Consider the following 16,346-nt stretch of genomic DNA (forward strand, 5'->3'; position numbering starts at 1 on the left):
ATTATCCCCGGGGAATTCAGTGCTAGCCCTTAGAGATCAACAGTAGCACTTTTTGTACCACTTTCTTCACTTTCTACAGAGAATGAGGAAATGACTCTCAAATCCATTAAATTCCAAGTATGTTGTAATCATTGGTTCTCTCAGAATAGTCCTAGTTAGAAATAAATTCTATATTGAATTTTTTTTTGAGAAGATAAAATGTGCAATATTTCAGTAATTATGATATGAATAATTCTGAAGCCAGAGCCAGTTTTGTGCATATGTAGGATATGATGAGACTGAAATAGATTTTCTGGGTCACCAAGACCATTTCTCTTGTATAATTTCTTTCAAAAATGTGAGAAATTATTTCTTAAAAGTGGTTTTTAAATAGTAATTTTCTTAATACACGTGAGCCATTATCAGATAAAACTCATCTCAGGATTCTAAGAAGAAACACAATTAGAAAGCCTTGCAGAAATAACAGCTCTTTCATGGAAACAAACTTGGACAGAAAAATGCATGTTTTGACATTTCTGGAGACTTCAAATTCTTCCCAACAAAACTTGCGTATTGCTCTTCTACTAACATAAAAATTTCATAAAATAAAGTTTTGCCCATATATTTAACCATTTTAAATTAAGAAAAAAATTTTGAAAAATATTATATAGGGATGAAATTATTCACTGGGTTGTCAAATACACTAAAACCATCAAACTAATAATTATTGTTTGGATGAATTAATATACTAAAATAATCATAAAGTTCCACTACTCTTTTTGGTTTAACAGAAATTTCAGTCAACAAAAAAGGTTGTTTTAGAGAGACTCCTGTGATTTCTTGGGGCTTCTCAGGACAGGACACATTCCAAACTTTGATCAATCTTTTCTGGAAAAATTTCTCAGTGGCATTTCTTGCTATTTTACCCACTGCTTTCTCCCAGAAGGCCAAAACTCAAAGATCTCTGTATTGTTCCAGCTGTAAAAGCACATCTGTCAGTTTAAATTAGATAGACAGCTTCCTATAGTCAAGGGGCAGACTAATGCCATTAACCTTCAAGCTTTACAAGAACTTTTTGGTGTTCAGTTTTCAAATTCAATGCAAAGCAACCGCCTGTGAAAATGATAAATGCCATGAAGAGTCAACAAACTGCATGGTATTATTTTGTTTCATATTATTTGGGGCTTAGGCTTTCATAATACTTTAAGTGCTGATATAAAATTATAAAAGTATTAGTTTGCCAAGTAGATTTTTAAGGAGAAATATGTTCTTTGTATTTTGCTGTACTCTTATAAACCATGGACTAGATGGGAACAGTATTCAGTTGGACAAAAAGAGCTGTCTTGAATCTTTAAACCTTGCAGTGCTTGTTTGCAATAGCAGAAAACATATCTCTGTCTTTGTGGCATTCTTACTTTGATAGATATATAGAAAGAAGTGGGAACAAAAATGCCCTTTTCCCCCCTCCAAATTATAAGATGTGTGCCTGAAACAGCTCAAAAAACATAAGAACAGATTGATTAATCTGGGTAGCAAGGAAACTTTTAATGCAGTAACAGCTGCACAGTACTGGATAAGATTATTATGCTTTCCCGTGTATTCAATACCTAAATAAAGTTGCAGATCCTTTCTGTCTGTCGTCTATAGACCTGTACATCCTCATTAACAGATCATGTGTTAAACAACAAGAAGCTTATCACTGTTATATATAGCATAGATCTCATGACAAAGGTGGTTTGTTTTTTTAAAAAAGATACATGTGTGAGATAATGCTGAGTGGAGATAAAAATCTACAAATTAACAGCTTGGGGAAAAAAAGCTTGTTTTGCAGCAAAGAAGGAAACATACAACCATAAGCATAGGTAAATTTAGTAAGGAGTTGGAGTTTGTATACAATGTTACCATGTAAAAAAAGCATAGAGAAGTAAAATACAGAGGTTCAATAAACTCAGTGTTGCAGCCACCTCTTCTCTTAATCAATAACAACCTTTGGAAACTTCAAAATAAATAAATTGGTTATATACATTCTTCTTTTTTTTTTGTACTTCACTTTGCACTTAAGCTGGATGTAATAAACAATGAAAACAATGAGCTCAGTTTTAAAAGAATCTGATGCAATTCTGTGAAGTTCAAAGAACACAATCCCCATTCCCACTGGCTCCTGTGGTGTCTAAGGATATTCAGTTATTTGACTAAGACATAAGGAAAGAAGTGTGGCAGACAGTTTAATGCACAATGTCAGAAAAGTTGTCCTCAGGAAAGAAAACACAGATGTGTCAATGGATAGAATAAATTTTCAGTTTTATGGACCAAATATAGTTCAGTTCTGTGGAGTGTCCTTCATTACTCAAACCTACCTTTTGAAACTGAGTCTCTGATGGAAGAATTGAGATTCAATAAAGAATTGTCAAAATTCTTTTGGTAAAAGACTTAAGACACTTAAGTCTATTCCCATGCTGTTAATGAAGTATTATTGATAGCACTCTTTATCTGTCAGATTAATACACTGTTGTTAACAGCAAAGCTATTCTCAACTGGAGATTATTAGTTATCAGCACAAAGTAAGTGAGCATTTATTGAAAAAATATCAGTAGAGAAAGAAGAGAAAAAACATAGAAATATAAATACTGCTCCATGCTAAAGACAGCATGAATCAAAATAATGTGATTAAAAGATATTTTGCAAGCTTTTAAGAAACATCTAATATAATGTACCAAATATTTCAGAGTTAGAAAGACTTTAGGAATAAGAATTTGATGTTCTTATCTTTTTACCTTAAGACTGTTGTCTGAAAAATTTTCTGTTTTTCCACCCTTAAGCTTCACATTGATGAGCTCATATGTTTTGTAGAATAAACTTAAGAGATCCATAACAATTTGATAAAGCATTGTCACTAGAGCCTGAAGAGACAGTTTGAATCTATCAAGAATCATGTATTCTGACTTCTTTTCAAGATGCAATGTAAATGCAGTTTCTATCTGTGATTTCTACCCATATTCTGTAGGGGCACATGTGACTGCAGAACTGTGATAAACCCAGTAGCTTGTGCTGTGCACTACTGTAGCCTCTGCACTCCCATTATAGGCAGTAGACTTTCCTGTCAAAAGGGGTCAGTTTAATGGAAATAGGGAAAGAAATCTCTTCACAGACAACAGAACGAGGGATCAAGTCTTAGTATAAAGGCTTTTATTATCTTGGTGCCTTTAGCTAAAGACCTTCACCACTAGGCTAGAAGGCCTGCTTGCCTTAGTGATGTTCTCTGATTTAGTTAACAACTTTTCTTTTTTCCCCCACAACAGAATAGTTAAAACATGTGGGGTAGCAACTGTACTTACCTTTTCATGAATTTTATGTTGGCCATTAGGAGGGAGATTGAAAGGCTAAAGGAACTTTGTTTTAATTTTCTCAGTCAAAATAGTGTATTGATTCTGGGTCTTTGTTATCTTAAGAGAGTGCTTTAACTGGTAAGGTACTGTATAAAAGCAAAAGTGAGAGGGCATCACTATCACCACTTGTACACAGGTTTTGAAAGAAAGGCTACAGGGAGCTATCTGAAGAGTAGAATTTGGACTGTAATGTTGGAATGGGAGGAGGAATCTCTTTGCAATAATAAGAAAAACATCTAAATATAGGATAAGGGTTTAAATTAAACCACATTCCTGTTTTCAGGATTATGTTGGGCCCACAAGAAGTGCCCCTGCTCAAAGTGTGGCTGAACATTTCCTGTGCATGGTGTAGAAACTGGTGGCAATGAAGTGAGTCAAGCACAAAGCTGCTCAGCACTGTAGCATCAAGTATATTTGTGCTCTCCTGGTTTTGCTACTCTACCTTTAAATTCCATTCTAGATATTACACAGGATAACTAGTAGCACCAGAGAAGGAATGTGTATCTGCTGAGTCACAGTTCCCTACCATAACCACAAGACCAACGTTCCTAGTGAGGAGCTACAACAGACATGAGCCACTGTGATTGTGGTACTGCAAAGTAACATTTTACCTTCTCATTTAATAATTGTCACACTGTACTTATGCTAATTTTTACTTTTGAATAATTTTTTATATTTGGCTGATGTCTTTTCCTTAATTTTGTTTGTTTCAGTGAAACTGCTAGAAAAGTTCTATTTCAAGAAAAAGATATTTCTTATGAATTGTATATAGCACATCCAGAAATAAAGCGGTTTCTTGCATTTCTTATGTTAACGTTTAAACTTCATCATTATATTTCAAAAATATTACCAATATTTCATAAAGCATATACATGCAAGTAGCCTTTTTCAAGAATACTATTTTTAAAATGTTTATAAAATAGATGTTGAATATTCACAGCATGCATACCGTTTGGCTAGATGAAGTGACTTCTGAAGTCTGCATCTCACAAGTTAGACAAGAAGTTATCAGTGACTCAAACTGAATACGTTTTGTTCATTTACTGATGCTGACAACTATGCTCTACAGTTTGTAATTTTTCTTCCCATTTTGAAGATGGCAGGTTTTCCAAACACAAAATTCTTGGAGAAATTTCCTAGGTGCTCATTTATTAGTACCACATAAACACCACTAAGAGTCCCCACTAAACTAAGAAAACAGACATGAATTTTTGATCAGTTAAATATTTGGACAGCTCAGCTGAACACCAAAAGTCTGCGTTTACCAAGTCAGTACACAGTGGTATCTGAAATAATGAAAGGGTAAAAGGCATTATCTTACACCCCACAATGTGGTAACTGTTGGGAAATGGGTGTTTTTACAAGTAGAGATAGCTGACCACTAGGCACTTTTAGCACAGTAGAAACACAGCTGAGTTTAGTCCATACTGAAAATATATTCTGAGTTAATTGAGTTCACTTGTAAGCAAACATCTTTAATTCTCTTGCTAACCAAAGCAGGAATTTTTAAGTGTCTCTTACATATTATCAGTAATCTTTAATGGAATGTCTTTACAGCTATGTAATCTACAAGAAGTGCCAGAGAAGCCTGTCCTTTTGCCCTTTTATTTTTCCTGATTGCTTTAGAATCATTGCTGACTAATGATACTAAAAACTGTGGTAGGTCAAACTGATACAAAGGTACACTGGTACCTCTTTAAAAACACTTTAGAGATTACCCTCAAATGCTTCGTAATTTCTTCTAGTAAAGACCATATTGAATCTCAGAAGAAAATGAAACATAGAAAATAAGTTTAGTGAAATTTAAAAATCTGTCCAAGAGCTTGCTACTCAAATGATGTTTCAGGCTACAAATAAATGTCTGTTTTTCAAGAAGGAAATCCAAAAGACTACTTAAAGATAATTAGTTTCTATATAGTTAGAAGTCATCCTCAGTAGAAATCCATTTTTTTGTTTCAGAAATATTTTTCAGTCCCAGTCTGAGCAGGGCTCTGATGTACAATGCCATCTGTAGAAATAAAGTGTACTTTCTGTACTTCAAATAATTTCACTATCCAGAGGAAAAGAACACACATTTCAGAAGTGACCTAATATGCACAATAGAAACAAAAATGATTCCATACTTTAGAAGTGAGTATCCTGAAGTTATTCTGTATGTTCAGTATCCTTTCCTTTCTTTCCTTTTGTTTACTCTTCTCCAATGTTCATAGCATTTGACTATGAAAGAGGTTATTTTTATACTAAATTTTTATTTAGATAGTGTCATGCCTCTGCATTATATTAAAATGAAAACAAAGCAGACTCCTGTAAATTGAACCCTAACATGTCCCAGAATACCACAAAGGCCAGCACTGCACAAAAATGACTGAGAAGTTTAAACCCCACACATTCCAAGTGCTCTCAGATCCCTTTTTTTTCTCTAGCAGGGGCACAAGCAAGCAATACAGTTTACAGTTCATTATGTTATCTACTACACTCAGTGCAAGCAGTAGTTATGTGAACTGTGGTAAGAGAAAAGTAAGCAACCAGTAGCATGCTCCAAGCTGAATTCAAACTTTGCCAAAAATAATGTACATACTTTCAGCGTATTTTGGCTGTACACCAAACATGAAACAATTTGTACTGGACTGTTATTTGTTGAATTGATTGTGTTATCCATTTACAGATGTATTTTCTTTAAATGTAAGTTTGTGTATTTTCTTTTCTTGTAGTAAAACAATATGTCCTATAGTATAAAAATACTAGGATATAAAATGTCATCCCTTGGTGTTATGTTCTGAACCTAGCAGGTTCTTACAGCAAAAATGCTACACTGGAGAAAGTGATTTCTTTGCTGGAGGAGCCTAAGTCTGGATTCTGTTGATTATAGCACTTAATGGAAGCCTGTACATGCAAGATGATTCACATGCATTTCTAAATTTCTAATACCAAAAAGCCACTGTTTCATTGACATACTGTGTATGTCATTAACACTACACATACATATATAAAAGTTTAATTATTAACTGCATAATGTGTATGTGACATAAAGTGTAAGAATACAGTATATAGTTTACAGTGCACAGTATATGGTATATAGATCATATAGTAAGAATAAATAGTATATAGGTTGGTCCATATCACTTGAAGGTAATAGTTCCTAAATGAAGCTTCTGTAGACAAACTTGATTCAAGGTCTTAGATAAACAAGATGTGAATGGTGCTTTGAGGGTCAACAGATGAGAGGAAAGGGGGGACTTCATGTTCATAAGAAATCCTTGATATTGGTATGGGTTTCAACCAGTTAATACCAGACTAAATTCCAACCATAACTGACATTTTCTGAGATCCATATCTTTTATATTAGTCAAAATCCAGAAGTATTTAACGCATGCTGTAGCCCACATATGGTGTGCAAGAAAAGAGAGCAAAAATATTATTAACATTAGGCAGCAGGGAAGGCAGGAAAGCAAAGATTCTCCAAAAACAATTTAAAAAAAAGTTTAAAAAATCAGAAATCAGGTAGAAAAAGTAGTTTTTCTCTTTTCCTATACACACAGTGCATTCTATCAAAGAGAATGAGAACCATAACAATCTAAAACTTCTTCATCCTTCATTGCTTGTTTCTGAGTGAGTAGGCTGCTCTACTGCCATGTGAATTCTCTCACAGGTTGAAGAAAGAGTAAACACATCTTGCAGACACAAGTCAGCCTGGTGGGCTAAGTTAAACACAATAAAGCTTGCTGTTGCATATATTCAAAAAAACATTTTGAGTCTTCAGAGATGGTGCAGCACCTAATATAAGTAGCAAGATTTAAATGTGATTGGACAAATAAGTATAGTATCTACCAATTTATTTTTAAAAACAAGTAGGAGACACGTCTGCCCCTCCATTCCAGCCTTTATTTTTTTCTTACCTTGCTGTCCAAAATACCTCCAGGTGATTTTCCCCTGATCACCAGTCAGGAGTGGTCACAGATGCCTCTTTTTCCTTTTCTTTTATCAGCTCATGTACTCATCTTTTCTGTTCTCTCAGTTTCTGACATAGCTCCTGCTAGCTGCCTGCTGGAATTAGTGATCTAGCAGGTACCTTTGCTTTGGCCTTGTCTCCTGAGGGCTGCTCTAGAGTTGTGAAGAGAAACTTGCAATACCACTATCCCTGCCTTTGCTCCACTGTGAAATAATTTGCATAAGTGTTTTGGTTTTGGTACAGTTCCATGCATTTGATCAATCCATCCTTCCCCCAGTGCCTTCTCTGCTATTGCTGTGAAAGGAATAACATCTTCTAATGCCTGTGCAGTCCCAGATTATTTCTTTCTTTGGGTGCTTGAGGCAAACTGATGAAAACTTTTATGGGTTGGTGATTTACATGTTCATTTATGGTTCAAGAGGTAAAGTTCTACTCCTGGTTGTGTCTCTTGCCTTTGTGTTGCCCTGAGAAAGTCTTCATTGCCATGGACTTGTGTTCTGCGAGCTGTAGAACTGGCACCTGCCAGTGAGGTCATTTGAGCTGTGTGGATGGACAGTTATGGAGAGGAGCTTGACATTAATAATGGAGTCAAGCAAAGCCTAACAAATGGATTTTGCCACAATCACAAGGTACTACTGTCAGAGTGCAGACTAATAACTGGCAACGTGCAGCTGTGGAAGTGCTCAGTTCATGCTAGGAATATTCTCACAGCCATGAGATTTTTGTTGGAAGCATTATTTCGGTTTCTACTGGAAACTTTACCTGCAGAGATATTCAGGAAAGTGGGAATATAAATCCCACTGGCTCACTATGACCTCTGCTGGCCAGAGTCCTGCAGTAGCAACTCCCAATGTCACCTTCTAAAGGCCTGTTAATCTGGTCATGCATTATCTTTGAGGAAAGGTCATTTAATACCACATAAATTTTTAGGAAATTTCATACCTTAGCTGAATATTTCTGTTTTAGAATACGAGAAAATTCTTAGTAAAATAGAAAGCCAACTCTAATCTGAAAAAAATCATTTCTACCAAAAATGAAGAAAATGGCTTTGACAACTCCAATTGGTAATGAAATGGCCCAAATGAATGAAAACTTATGGATTTTCAATGCTCCTACTCTTTCCTGCACTTAAGACTAATTGGCAAAAGATAAATAAACAAAACAGTAAAAGAAATAACTAGAGTGAGGTCAGTAGCTTCTAACTCATTATGAGATTTATTAATTACAGAAAGATAAAATGTTATTTATGGGCTAGATTCACAGAAAGGATAAACAAAGATCACAGATGACCTAGCTCTGTATTTAAACTTCTTTTGGTTGAATTTTACTCCAAAATTTCAGTCTCAGGGCCTAACCCTGAGGATGCATAAAATCATTGACTATTTAGGCTTCCGTGAATGAAGATAGATATGCAGTGGGAAATTAGGGCTTTGGGACACTGAGAAATGGCCAAAATTTAACTGAGCAAGCCATATCTTAGGAGCTGGGAAATGATATCAGTAAACATGTATTTAATCTCCAGGAAAGACCTTCTTTGGCTAACAAGCAGTTGAAAAAGAAGTTTGTGAGCATGTTTTGACTTCAGTGTTAAGTCTCTGATGTGTAATCTCACTGAGTTTTTGAGCCTTAGGCACAAATTCCCTTTTAAATGAGAAAAGCTTGGGCCCACCTAACTGCAGGGCTCTGGACTGTCTTCTAAACCAGCACCTAAATTATTGACAGGATAAGAGAGAGATGTCTTCTAGGCTTTGCATGTATGAATGTGCAGTGCCTTGCAGAGTTATTAATTTGCATGTCAGAAGCAACAGTATAGTGTTGGGACTAGCTCAGAACCTGACTTAATTAGTCAGTAGATCAGTAGATTTTTGGTCAGTAGATCAGTAGATTTTTGGGAAAATTATGGGACTGAAATGAATATCCTCCTTCAGGTATGAGTCTACATCTGGGAAAAAATGCTTTCAGGGTGAAAGCAGCCTGATGGAGGGGTCTCTGGTGTAGCCATTCTGTGTTCTGTAGTCCCCTATCCAGTGAGTGTGCTATAACAGGCCTGTTATGGCATCTACATGAGCATGGGACGTCATAACTCTGATATACACCTGAGCTAGCCTCAAAGAGGTAGCTGAACACAAAACACCAGCAACTCAAACTTTAGGACATGCAAGAAAACAGCAAACTAAGGCTCTGAAAAGAGTGTACAATGGCTGCTGGCATAAGAAGAAGCATATGCTGCTCTCTCTGTACTGTTAGTGCTAGTCACAGTAGCTAGATACGATAGAGTATCTTCCCAACTTCATTCAACTATCTGCCTACAGTTTTTCACTCAATTCTGCATCAAAAAGTAATATTGGATGTGTAACAGAGTCTGTAACAGCTGGGTCTTTTGACAGTAAAGGAAGAAATGCTTAACATTTTCTGGATCCAGACTTAGCTCCACAACTGTGTTGCTCATGCACTGAGTGTGCACCATCAAACATTCCAAGCCACATGTAAATCCAAACAATCGGTGTTTAGCAGTGAGATCCATTTCATCAATTTCAAGACAAAAAACCCAGTCACTTCCTAGTGACTGGTTAGTCACATTTAACTAGTGTAAAAGCTTCTTAGTTAAATTTCTTTCTGTTTTATCCACTTGCCAAAAAATTAATAAAAATATTGAGAACTTAGGAGTTTGATAAATTACAATGAATGCATTTTATCAGCAAAAGAATTCAACATTTAGTATACAGAAATGAAAACATGAGCCTAGAGCTGTCTGATGTTTGGGTAATTGGGTTCAAGTTTTGTAGTGGGGTTTTAAAGAATGTGAATGATAATCTTTCTGTTTAAATTAATCTTGGAACACAGAGACATTAATGTCATACATATGTTATCCAACAGTTTGGTTCTTGGTAGCAATTAATAAGACTTTTCAGTTGCTACTAAAACTAGCTTAGTCATGTATACAATTACTGCACCTCCACTACATGCCCACACAATTATGTTGGTTGATGTAACATGAATTACAGCTCCCATAAAAATAGTTACTATTTTATAGCATGATATCAAACATAATATCTTTTTATTGTTTGACAAAAAATGTTGCCAACACAATAACTTTACCCAAGGGGAGGTGATTGGCTGGTGCTCAGAAAACTGATGGTGCACCATATCACTGCACACGCAGCGGAGGGCAGCCTGTGATGTATGTTATGATGTCATAATGTCAGGTAAGCAAACAAGAGTTGTTTGGCTTGACTGTTTAGGAAATCTTGACCTGTGTCTCACCACTCGTTATGACAGGGGCATAATTAAATGTTCACATGTGATGAATACCCTAAATCAGCAAAACATTATAGAAATTGCCTGTGTCGAGCACACTGCAATATACATTACTCTTGTTGTTCAAAATATTTCCCTGGCAAATAGAAGAGAAAACATTTAACCTAGTGTAGATACTTAAAAATTCATATGGCCTTTGAGAATGAGAAATTCAAATATTCTCTGTTGGTTCAAGAACTGCAATGATCTTATAACTTTAACAGTTGTTTCATATTCCTAAGAAGAAAGGCCAACCATCATTAATTCATTTTATTATTTAATAACATGATCAAATCACATTTGTAATCCAATCACTGCAGAGATATTGCACACTCTCTTGTTACTAGGATTCCATTGGTATAATTTTGTCTGTAACACTTGAGTGCTTTTCAGTAAGTGCCCATCCTCTCCTGTTAGGACCCCATCCATTAAAAGAAAAATATGCCTCCATTAATAGCCGCTTTCTGTTATACACACTTCCTAAAAAACCAGGAGTGACATGAAATCTTGGACTACATATTCATCTCACTCCTTAATACATGTTATGATAAGGCTGTTCTAGAAATCATTGCCTTGATTGTCTCTGTGATGCAAGGCCACCAGGCTTTTATGAATAACATGTAAGTGAGCATAGGGAAAGGTGCTTTAGAAGTATATTATCAGTGCTCCTTTAGTTTCATTTTTGGAAATGTCTGTAATACAGATTCTATCTGAACTACTGACCTTCTCCCATAACAATGAGTGCAATGTTTCATGTCAGTGTTACAAGAAGTTTGAATTCCTTCTAAAAACAACAGCTCTGACTTTTCTTTTCAAACATATTTCAGAATTTGAACTTCATGTTCCTACTTGAAAACATAAGTAATGTGAACAAATATCTTCCTATCCTATAGGGACTTGGATTTATGATAAAAGAAAAACAGGCACTAGAAGCAATATGTGCTCCACACATAAAAAGGGAGCAGTCAGCTAAACCAGTGTAGTGATGGAAAACAGAGTGGTCTTTGATTGATCTGTAAGTAGATATTTCTTCATCATGAGAAAAGGAAACATTCTGAAGTTAAAAAAGATCTGTAAGATCTAGCACTAAAATTTTCTTCAGCTCAATACACATCAGGAATGCAGTATACTAATAAACTGTAAAAAGAGATGGAGGAATGAAGGGAAAAACAAAGTCTAAGTTTACCTCCGAAGATTCTGGCCTAATTTTGTTTAAACTCTGACATACTTCTCATCCTGACAGCACCCAAAAATTTCATAGTATTTTACCAAGATTCCCCAAAGCAGTATACAGATTATGACTCATTTAAATTAAATACCATGGTATTTTAATATTTTAAATTAAAAATGTCTGTATCTTTAGCCTTATGATTTATTTCCACAGAAGAATATCTGGATTTTCAGAATTACTTAGGTACCTAAATCCTATCTAGACACATAATTTGCTTTATAGCAATGTGCCTAACTATCTTACCTTCCTATTGGGAACATAGGTTTGAAAAGTTTTCTGTACATGTTCTCCTGAATCAGATCTATTTCCATTTTATATTTAGAGACTGCTTCTTGATAAACTTTGCATAGCTAACTCAGATGTTTAATATCTTCAGTAACTTGATGACATAATTTCTTGGACCTCTAAATCTCATTATAGTATGCCCTTTTTTGATAATGATTGTATATTGTACTAACCATAATTTTTAAATTTAACTCTGTGGGAAAAGAACAATTTATCTGAGAAGCAGTATCTGAAGTAACAAATTTAAAATACAGACTGAAGTTGCATGATTTATGAAACTTTCAGTGTTCCTATCTGTATTATTACTCCCTAGATTTTTCTTGTTGTTTATAAGAGACTAGCCAAAATTTCAGCAATGTAGAAAAAAACCAGCTAGGTCAAACTCTACTCTCAATTATACCAAAGTCATCCAAATCTCAGTTAATCAAATCACAAATTAAAAAAAGGGAAAGCAGAATCTAAATTATTACTTCTAGATAAGGAACTGCCTGAAAATTATTCTCTTAAATTTTAGTGCTGAAAATATCAGCTCTTCTTATTCTGAGAAAGAATCACTATTTCTTAGAAACATTATCTGGCCTGGTTTAACATCACTACATCATTCCAGCTAAAAAACATTCTGTAGTGGGGGGAACTCCAAAATGTTTTGTTACTGCTGCAAACCCAACCATTGTGTTGAATAAGAACGCACAGTACCTCAGTGATTCCTCTTCAGTATACCTGTCATTTTCTACTTTCCAACAAGGAGAATTTTCTTGGAGGAAATCAAGCAGCTTCTGCTATATTAGGTCACATACATGGTGATGAACAAAGCAAATAGAATGTTTTATAGGGTGAAGTTGCACCTCAAACTCGACTTTCACTACTGTACATGCAAACTGTAACTTAGCAACCTGATAGACAGATTTTGTTAATATTAATGCACATTTTATCAGACTCTGAATCTGGACAAAATGTATCTGAATGATTACTTTCCTGAAAGCAAAATGGGTATTTTTGATACTGTGACTGTTAGGGTGCCAAATCTGTGAGCTTCACATTGATTATGTGATGCATATCCCACATAATTATCCACTGGCCTGTTTAGAAACCTCAGTCTGTTCAGAAAGTTGATTCATCATCTCTCTCTTATGTTACTTACAAAGGGTTGTCCACTTCATACTTGACATGACATCTATATGCATATAAAATAAAACATGTCGGGACCAGTAAACAAATTTGCTGAATATATTTAATACACAAAGAAAAGGGACTTGACTGAATGCTGTTATTATTGAAGACTGACAAGTTCTTTAATCACCTACTCTTGAAAATATCAACCTGAACAGGCTGGATATTTTTGCAGTTATTGAAGTTTATCAGACACTCTAATTACTTCCTGTATCTGCTAATTTTTTCTCTCAAAATATTTTAATGTCTGAGTGCATTGCCTTTTGGCTTTTTTTCAGAAGCTAGAAGTAATCCAGAAGTTTATTTATAAGATTTAACAGCTTGTCTCCTTATGTCTCATGAAAGGACTGGATTTGGCAAAATGATCTGAAGAATTAGCTTTCTCTAGATAAACAGCAAGATGTCTGCCACCTAAGAAAATCCTCCTGGGAAAACTGATTTTTTTTAAGCAAAAATTAGAATAATTCTGACTAGTATGACATAATGACCCAGTCCATGGTATCTGTTAAAACAGGAGCAAGTACACACTCCTTTTTAGCTATCTTAGAGCATGTGATCTGATGCTAAAGAGAATTTTAAAACTGGAATAAAATCTTAATTTACATAGAGTGTCAAATTATATGTAAACTAAGTATTTTCATGTGCAACTGTAATTGTACTCATAATTTTTGATAAAAGTATTTCCCTAAAAGACAAACATAGCAATATATTTTTACAAAAAACCCCTCCAGATCTTTTCTGTGTGTGCTTAAAATTACTGCTCAAATTTAACCATTAACTGTACTGATAAATCTTGAACATTCTGCTAGAACTACCTTGTTATTTTTGTAAATAGTATATGACAACAAAACATGTGAAGAGTATGAGAAAAGCTAAATGGTAGTTCCAAAGATTTTACACCACTCATAACTCTTATTTCACTGAAGCAAAGTTGCTAATATAAGACAACATCCCAATTTCCCTAAATTATGAATCTTCTATGACACATCTATCAGAAAACTTAGATATGAGGAACAATTTCCTGTGTTTTAGGCATTCCAAGATGACAGTGGTGCATTTAATCAGACAGATAAGTATTCTTTCATATGAAAAACTATATAAGCTAGGTATAATTCTATACCTAATTCATCTCTGAAAAGAATACTTCATATAAAACTTATTTTTTAAGACTGTAGTGATTTTAAAGTTTCTAGGAACCTCCAGATTGAATTTTATATCTTGTGATATTTTTAACATAGTACAGTTATTTGTCATTTAGTACAGTAATTTTTAATGGTGTCAATATTGTAAAATAATGTTTATTTTATTTTAATGCATAATACTTTTCATTTCTGGAAAAGAAAGACAGAATTGCTTAATCCATATATTAGTAATTCCTAAATTCAGACAATTCTACTGCTCTAAAATTTTCAAGAGTGAACTATAAAGTCTTGAAAGTAATGAATGGGTCTTTATTCTGCCTCATGAAAAGACTGGATTTGACAAGATGGTCTGAAAAATCATCTTTCTCTAGAAACAAGATGCCTGCTACATGCTGGGAAGAGAGATTCTCTTTAAGCAAAAATTAGAAGCATTTGAGCATAATATTATGTCTCATCTTAAGGTAGCTGTTGAAACAGAAGCAAGTACAGAGTTCTTTGGTTTTTGATACAGTACGAAAACATGAATGGGTATAAACACATACCTTCCAAAATTGATGCCAAAGTGTGGGTTTTTTTCATCCAAAAGCCTAATTCAATTAATATTTTAACTTCTACTAGTATCCAGTGGAGATTGAGAGTCTAATTCTAGATGTGTAATCACTGAAAATCCTTAAGTTTACAATATTTTGGGGATGGCTTGGAGATGTTTTGATAGCTGTACATTTTGAAAGGCTAAGTGACACTGCCACTGGCAGTTCTTGCCAGGTATTCAGTGGGAAGTTGGCATTTACTTTTTTCCCAAGGCTGTATATGTGCCTGTTTACATTACTGCTACCTCAGGAAAAAGGCTGGATTGTCTTTCTGTACTGTAGTTCATGGTCCTTACTGAGATCAGTTGACATTACAAAAATTAAGGACTACAACTTTTTTTGCTCATTTTATTTTGACATCAGATTGGGGATTTTTTGCTGCTTATCAATTTTCATATTACTTACTATGTGTTGCTTTTCTGCAAGAAATATAATAAATTTAGGCTTAGTATTATTTAGCACAATATGATGAGTATCTACTTGCAAATTATTACGGTCAAACTTCAAAATGTGCCTATTAATTATGGATATACAGCTGTCTACAGAAATAATCTATATACTCTATATTGGATACTACACTTTACATACATACAGACCACTCATAGAGTTAGGGAAAGTGAAAGCTGACTCTTCAGAAAGTATCATCTTCTATTTGCCTATCTCTTTTTTAAGTTTTGGGTTTGCTTTCACCTGCCTTTATTTGCTCATCGTGGTTAACAAAACTGCTAAGGCACTTTCCACAAGTATGGGAGTTTCCTTGGGTGCAAAATGCCACAAGTTTTTCAATTTTCAGAGGAGTGTAGAGAAGGAGAGGTTACAAGTACTGGGCTTCAAAAACAGAGTGAAGCCATTTTATAGCAAAAGAATATATATAGAAGTGATTTTTGAATACTGGCTATAAGAGATCCAGTGCAAAGGGGATTATCTCTAACTTAACACTGTATTTACTGGGTACCAAATGAAATGGGGAGAAAAAGACAGAAATAAGGAAGCTCTGGTGTGCTTCAGTAATTATTTTAGACAAAGATACTCCAAATTAACTACACAAAAATCCTAAAGTAGGAATTACAGTGTTAATGGATCAGATATTTCACAATAGTATTTAATTTACAAAAAGGGTTAGCTTCCAGAGACCTCACTTACTTTTCTTGGAGCCAGAAAAAAATCTCACCTCTCAGCAGGAGGTCCCCAGAATTACAGACAGAAAAAACCTTCTAGGACTTCTAGCTCAGCTCTATCAGTGTTCTTATAATTCTGTGTCTGACCAAGTTTGCACATCATTAGGATGGGGTTTCTGTCATTTTGCTCAATGTCCAC

Source organism: Aphelocoma coerulescens, chromosome 4, assembly GCF_041296385.1.
Source record: "Aphelocoma coerulescens isolate FSJ_1873_10779 chromosome 4, UR_Acoe_1.0, whole genome shotgun sequence".
NCBI classification, from domain to species: Eukaryota; Metazoa; Chordata; class Aves; order Passeriformes; family Corvidae; genus Aphelocoma; species Aphelocoma coerulescens.